The sequence below is a fragment of the Macrotis lagotis genome, chromosome X (genome assembly GCF_037893015.1).
Source record: "Macrotis lagotis isolate mMagLag1 chromosome X, bilby.v1.9.chrom.fasta, whole genome shotgun sequence".
Taxonomy (NCBI): domain Eukaryota; kingdom Metazoa; phylum Chordata; class Mammalia; order Peramelemorphia; family Peramelidae; genus Macrotis; species Macrotis lagotis.
Genome location: NC_133666.1, coordinates 446,619,729 through 446,627,336, shown reverse-complemented (window position 1 = coordinate 446,627,336; position 7,608 = coordinate 446,619,729).

Genomic DNA, 7,608 nt, shown 5'->3' with positions numbered 1-7,608 from the left:
TCTTTAGAAAGTCTGAGATACTGGAGGCTTTCTTCAGGGACTTTCTATCTGTCCATCAGTTATCTTTTGCTCTTCTTAACATGATCATTTGATTTCTAATATCTAATTATATATTCCCTTGGACAATATTCTTATTGTCAAGAAGCAGCGTGGCATAACAGATAGAGAACCAGTCAAGAAAACCTGAATTCAAGATTCATTTTTGATAAGTGACTATGGATGAGTCACTTAACCTCCAACTTTTCTAGGTGGAAGAGAAAGTGTTAGTTTGCATTGTATTGCATTTCCTTACCTGGGAATTCCCTTCATCAAGGAAATCTGAGGGGCAATCCCAAACTTCCATCCTTAATATTACTCTTGTGCATAAATATAAATCATCATTCATAGTAAGCTGCAGGTAACTTACTTTCACAAAACATTTCTCCATTGTACTTTGGATCACCTGTGATTTGATTCTTCTGAGATTGTGGTGTTCTAGTTTACATCCAGATAACATTATCAGAATAGTGGCATTTAGATGGTTTTATATGTGTGTGTGTGTGTGTGTGTGTGTGTGTGTGTGTGTGTGTGTGTGTCTGTGTGAAGGAAAGGCTTGGGATCATTAAATGTGCCATACATTTTCCAACTACAATATAGCCCACTATCTTTCTCCTATTTAATTCTGGTACCTATTCATTTTCCATCTACAAATCTTGTCCAAAATGTATGTACTGATGAACTAACTTGATGAACTGCTTAACTACATATTGTAGTCATGGTAATAAACATATTTATTAATTTGATTTCTTTTTAAAATATGTTTATTGTGTGAGTGGATTGTTAGATAAAATCTTGTGAGTGGCTGTAATTCTCATTTAGGAGACACTGAATTCTGGGAATTGTAATCAAAAGAAGGTCATCTGCAAATAAAAATTTCTAGAGAACTAGTCATCTATTGGGAATCCTTCTATTATTTGTATTTTATAGTTTTTGTGCTAGACATTCTCTTTCATTACTATAGAAGAAAGACATTAAAGCTACTTTTTCATCTATGCCTTTTTTGTTAGCAATAAACAAATTCAACAGGATCTTATATTCTACTTTTACTCAATTGAATGACTGTAAATATGTGATAAGCTATAAAATTGTCCTCAAAAACTTTTGTATTCTCATAGTATCATTTATGTGTACATATATCATCTTCATGATAATTCTATTTTCTATAGGGGTGTATGGAATTTTTCAGGGAGAATTAACACATCTGATGTTAGAGCTTGCTTAAATTTGAAAATTCACCTTTGATGTCTATTTTCACCCAATCTCACTTGTGGGTCCAAGAAACTGTAGCCTTCACAGTATGCTAACCTGTAAACAGTTTTGGCAAATGGACTAAACTAAGTTGAGGGTAACTAATGAACCTCAAACTCTTCAATGATTTCAGAAAATGTGTCCCCAAACATGTGAAGACTTTCCCCAGGAGAGTGGGTGGGTGAAAACAGTTTGTTTTAACATATAAGAAGGCAATTGAAGCAGATGCTGTGGGATGCTTAGAGCTTTGTCAGATATCAGGGATGCCAAGGACACCCTTCGCATCCCAGGCCATTGGCAGTTGTCTTCCCTTTTGTCCTACCACTAGACTTTGATGACTCTGAAAGAGAGAATAAGGTTGATGACTTTTACACAACTCTGCCTCACTTAAATTTAATTCAGGACCAAGTCAAGACATCACCTCATGATGCCATTGGTCTTTGAAAAAAAAAACATGAATAATAATTTTATAGAGTCATCCATTAGGGCATGATCATATTTTAATAAGAATTGCTTAAACCAAAAAAAAAATCTTAGATGAAGTAATAAACTCATTTATGCTAAAAAAAAAACCTCCTCAAAAGAATAACTTTGAAGGGCTACTTTTTTAAAATATGATGCAAAGTAAATATCTAAAACCAAAATTACTGTTATTTGCAGGAGAGAAACTTTAGGAGCTTTCCCCAATTGAAGGAAAACATGGGTAACTTTCTTCCCTTCATCCTGTGTCCCCTTCTCTTCTTTCTACTCTCGTTTGTGAGCTTATGAACTCTAATGACTTCAGTGATCATTTTTATATTACATGACTTCCAAATCTATATTTCCATTATTAAGCTGTTTCCTGAAATCAGGTCCTATATACACAATTGACTAACTCTAGTTGGATGTCTCATTAGTCTCTTGACCTCAATATAGTCAAACCATTGCTCATTGAGTTTACTTACAAATTACCCATTTCTCCAAACTTGATTTCTGATGAGGATACCACCATCCTCTCAGATACCTAGGTTTGAAAACTTGGAGTTTATCTTTGGAGTTATCCTTGATTTTTTTCCCTCTCACTCCAGGCAATTTCCAAATCATTGATTTTACTTACACAACACTTCTCATGTATGTTCCCTTCTAGTTATTTTTCCTAGTTCATTAATTCTCACTTGGACTATTTTAATAACCTGCATATGAGTTCCTCCACTTTGAGACTTCCCTATTGGTTCTTATTTACATAAGAACCAAGTCATTATTCTGAGGATACCACTTATCTTCTGTTATATCTATGTTCAAAAATCTTCAGTGACTTTCTATTACTTAAAGTGGTCACCCCTAAATATCTTTAACCCTTTCAATAAAAATATTTTTAATAAATTAGAATTGAGCATCTAAATATATATCTATATAGTTAAATATACTTAATTACAAATTATATTCAGGCAGGCATTCTAAGTGCAGTTTATCATGGTTTCAGTGGTTGCCATAATAATCAAGATACCTCATAACAATATGTAGCTCCAACAGAGGAAGTGTTTGATTGACTGTATTTGTCTATTCATGATAGTCAATTTTCAATACCACTGAACAATTAGGTAATAGTTTTCACTGAAATTTTCCTAGAAAATTTTCTGCTTTCAGATTGTGAAGCTGTCATTTGAGGTGTTCTTATTAATCTTTTCCCATTAGTACTGCTTGCTCTTTCCCCTTGGATTACTTTACTTTGTTGAGAACCATACTTCAGAGTCACTTCCTGGTCATTTTAAAATCATTTCTAAACCCCCAATCCTTACTTCTCTATTACCTTTTTGTGTTATCTTCATTCATTAAAATATAGTCTCTTTGAGGGAAGGACATGTCTTGTTTACTTGTATTTGTATATCTAAAACTTATGCCTGGAACATGGTAAATATTTAATAAATGTGTTATTATTCATTTGTGAATATTAATCTTTTCTCTTGTCCTTAAGTTACTCTTGCAAATGAATCTAAAAGTGTTGATTTCTGTATTTTTTAAAAGATATTCAAAACCCACTGAAAATTTTTATTTGGAAAAATTTAAGAACTGTTTAGAAAATTTTATTTCAAAGTTTTTAATTTGCATAGATGTGAGAGTTTTTATGGATGATATAACTTAGATCATTTTCAGTAGCAAAATCACATAATGATGGGAAACACTTCCAAACATCTGTTTGTAAAATACTTTCTCATAGTACAAATTTTTCTCAAAAAGTAGTTATTTTCCCATTCATTGTCTGTCTTATATCCTTGTCTAAGGTTGCTGAGTAGGAAAAACTTGACAACAATGAAGGTATGAAGTCAGTATTTGTTAAACTCCTACTTTATAATAGGCACTTTACAAAAAATTATTCATTTGATTCTCACAATAGCCCTGTGAGGTTGGTAATCATTACAATTTCCATTCTACAGTTGAGGAAACTGAGGCAAAGAGTAAGTGACTTGTCCAGGGTGATAGGAGAAGGAGCAGAGGCTTTCTTTGAACTCAGAGATTTCTGATTCTAGGTTCAGTGCTCCATCCCAATTGATTGCTTTTTTAGTCCATTCCTTTCTTCACCCTAAGACTTTATGGGGCAGAGGAATGGGATGAATGATCAGTAGGGGAGATCACATTTATTGGGTGATCTGGGAATTACCAACTACAATTTGTGAAAGAGAACTGGGCTTCACCTTCTGTTTTGCTCTTAGTCCTCTGGACATTTTCATATTCTTTACCATTATATCCTCCTGAAGCTTTGGTACTACCAGTTGATTTGCTAATAAAACATCTGAATCTGAGCATCTTTCAATATGCTTTACAAGTAAGCTTGTATAAGTCTCAGAGTTCTCTCTTTAATCAGAATGGTAGCTCCTTGAAAGCAGGACTAAATTTTTCTCTTTTCTTCTTCTTGACTCAGTATAAAACTTGATTCAAAGTGAGATATAGTAGAGCAGTTAGGTGGTGTAGTGGATAGATGAACTCTGACTCAGTTTCCTCATCTGTAAAATAAGCTAGAGAAGGAAATGGCACGCCACTCTAGTATCTTTGACAAGAGAACTAGGGTTCTCTTTTTAGGGTTTTCCTTTTTAAGAAAAGGGTCAAAAAGACTTAGACATGACAACTAAACAACTACACACAGTACATATATATATATATATATACACACACACACACATATATATAATAAATGCCGTTTAATTAATTTTCATTCATTTTTCCTCTGTTTATGTCTATAATTTCCTATGTACCTCTGATAAAGGCTCTAAGGAACCTTGGAAACTAGAACATATACACATACACACACATATATGTATAAATACATATCAGGAAAAGATGCTATACAACTTGTATATATTACATAAACAAATATATACCTATTTGTGATAAGGAATTTATTGTGATAAGAAGACAGAGGATATGCAAAAACAATTTTCAGCATAAGAATTATAAACTATTAACAATCAAATGAAAGAATGAACCAAATGACTAATACTATCATAATAATTGTGAGGTTTCATTCCATACCCAGTAAATTGGGAGAGATGATGAAAGATAGGATTAATTGATATTGAATAGGTTTGTCAAAAGTCAGGTGTACTAATATATTATTGATGCAATTATACTTAAATACAACCATTTTTGAACAATTCACAATTAAGAATATAATTAAAATGTTCATATCCTTTGACCCAGAGATCCCATGCCTCAGCAAATATACTGAAGTAGAAGAGAGAACAGAAAGTCCAAATATTTAGCAAAATATTTATAACAGCATTTTTGTAAGAGCAAAATCCTGGAAAATTTAGAAATCTATATATCAAGCAATAGCTAAATATATGATAATATATAAGTTTTATACCATATTACCAGATTGTAAGAAATGGTGACGAAGAATGGAAGACATATAGACTGATGCAGAGTGTACTAAGGAGAACCAGGGAAGTGGAACACACAGTGGCTACAACAATGTAAATGTAAAGAAGTCACTACCAAATTAAAAGCTGAATGTTATATAATGATCAAGCCTGGCATTGAAGAACAGGTATGTGAATATGTCTCCTTCCCCTCTCTAAAGTGATGGGAGACTATGGATGTGAAATGCTACATAAATAGACAGATTTGATTCCTGTGTTGGATATGTCATATCCAAAAAAATTGAACTTTTTGATTTTTTTTCCCCATTTCTTAAAACAAATATGTCTTGATGGAGATCAGATGTGCTATGTAGGGCAATTAGGGTGATAAAAAACAAAAGATATCAATATTTAAGAAAAATATATCCTTTATTTTTGAGGAGGCAAATTGTGTGACCTTTTGAAAAAAAAATTTTGTGTTTTTTTTGCAAGGTAATTGGGGTTATGTGACTTGTTCAGGATCACACAGCTGTCAAGTGTCTGAGTCTAAATTTGAACTCGGTCCTGATGCCAGGGTCAGTGTTCTGTCTATTGTGCCACCTAATTGCCCCATGTTAGCTTTAAAAAAAATCTGTAAGGTAAGATGCAATTGACAGCCACCTCTTTTTACAAAAATAGTTGCAGTAAATTTGTAATTTTTTTTTGGTAAAAAAAAGAAATACACCTCCTAAGAGATAACCAGCTTCTGGAGAAAATTGTTCACATATATAATTCCTTTGGTGTGGGAAGGCAAAAGTTGTTTATTTTTGTAGCACTTAAAAATAATTCAAAATTAAGTATTTGGCATATTTTAAAATGTGCTTTATCTTTCTCATCACATTTTTTCAAATACATAATTTAGTTTTCCTATGACTTATTTCATATTAATCCAAGTATTCAATTAAGTTAGTAGATGCTAAAACCAAACAGATGGATTTCTCAAAAACCCAGGTAAACAAAAAGGCATATGCTTTTATAGATTGGAAAACAATCAATTGATAAAAATTTATTAAGTGGTAATGTAGGCACAACAGTAGACCCTGGGAATACAAAGACAAAAACTGAAGTAATCCCTGTCCTCCACGGGCTCACATTTTGTTAGGAGACATAACATGTACATAAATGTGTATAATAATAATGCTGATAATGTCTGTACTTTATTTTTGAAGATGACAATAACATCAGGAAGGTGATGCCATGACAAGCACATGAATTGAATTTGAGTGAGCAGGATACTATACTTAGTCACCAACCTTATTTTCTCCTCCAGAGTCATCTAGGTCCAGTAACCAGATATGAATCAAGATGACTGGAGATGGCCCTGGATGCAAGACAATTAGGGCTAAGTGACTTACCCAAGGTCACACAGTAGTAAGAGTCAAGAGTCTGAGGCTGGATTCAAACTCCCATCCTCTTGACTCCAAGGCTAGTGCTCTTTCCACTATGCCATCTAGCTGACCTAAATGTATATAGATGTGTGTTCATTGATACATGTGCTTATCTATATTAAATATGTACATGTGAATGTTAAAAATTATCATTTTTGGGGCGGCTAGGTGGCACAGTGAATAGAGCACTGGCCTTGGAGTCATGAGTACCTGGGTTCAAATCCGACCTTAGACACTTAATAATTACCTAGCTGTGTGGCCTTGGGCAAGCCACTTAACCCCATTGCCTTGAAAAAAATCTAAAAAAATAATGATCATTTTGGGAGGAGGGTCATTAAAAACTGAGAGAATCAAGCTTGTTTCCTTCAAGACTCAACTCAATCACTACTTAAAAATTTCATTTAGGTAGTATTTGAACTGAGACTTGAAGGAAACAAGATATTTTAAAGACAAAAAGGAGAGTAGGAGTACTAATTATGTAGGAGTGGTTGTTCATCCTTCATACTAGAAGAGTACCAATGATATCATGATGTTGGGATCAAGGTACAGTGCATCTGACAACAGACTAATCAGTCTAACTTGTCTTCAGAAGAATCTACCATGAATTGGGTACAAATAGTCTATTTGAATATTTGTGATTAAAAATGTCTCCAAATTTTATGAAGACACAGAGATGGTAGAAAGAATGAGGATCTTGTGCAATTCATCATAGAATTCTACTTTTTTATTCTTTGTATAAGGTATTATATGTTTATGTTATCTCCTTGATTCAATAAGCTTTTATTAAGTTTCCACTATGGTCTAGGCTCTGTGATAAGCACTGGCAAAGATATAAAGAAAAGTAAAAGACAGTGTCTCCTCTCAACAAGTCCATAATCTAATGGAGACAACATGCAAACATCTATATACAAGCAAACTATATTCAGGATAAATTGTAAATAACCAATTTAGTTGTGACCTTTTTGTGCTCCTGATCAAAATGGAGCCAAATGAGGGCAAGTGTTTCTAAATCAGGGCATATAAATCCAAGGGTGGGACATTAGGTAGTGATTAATTAT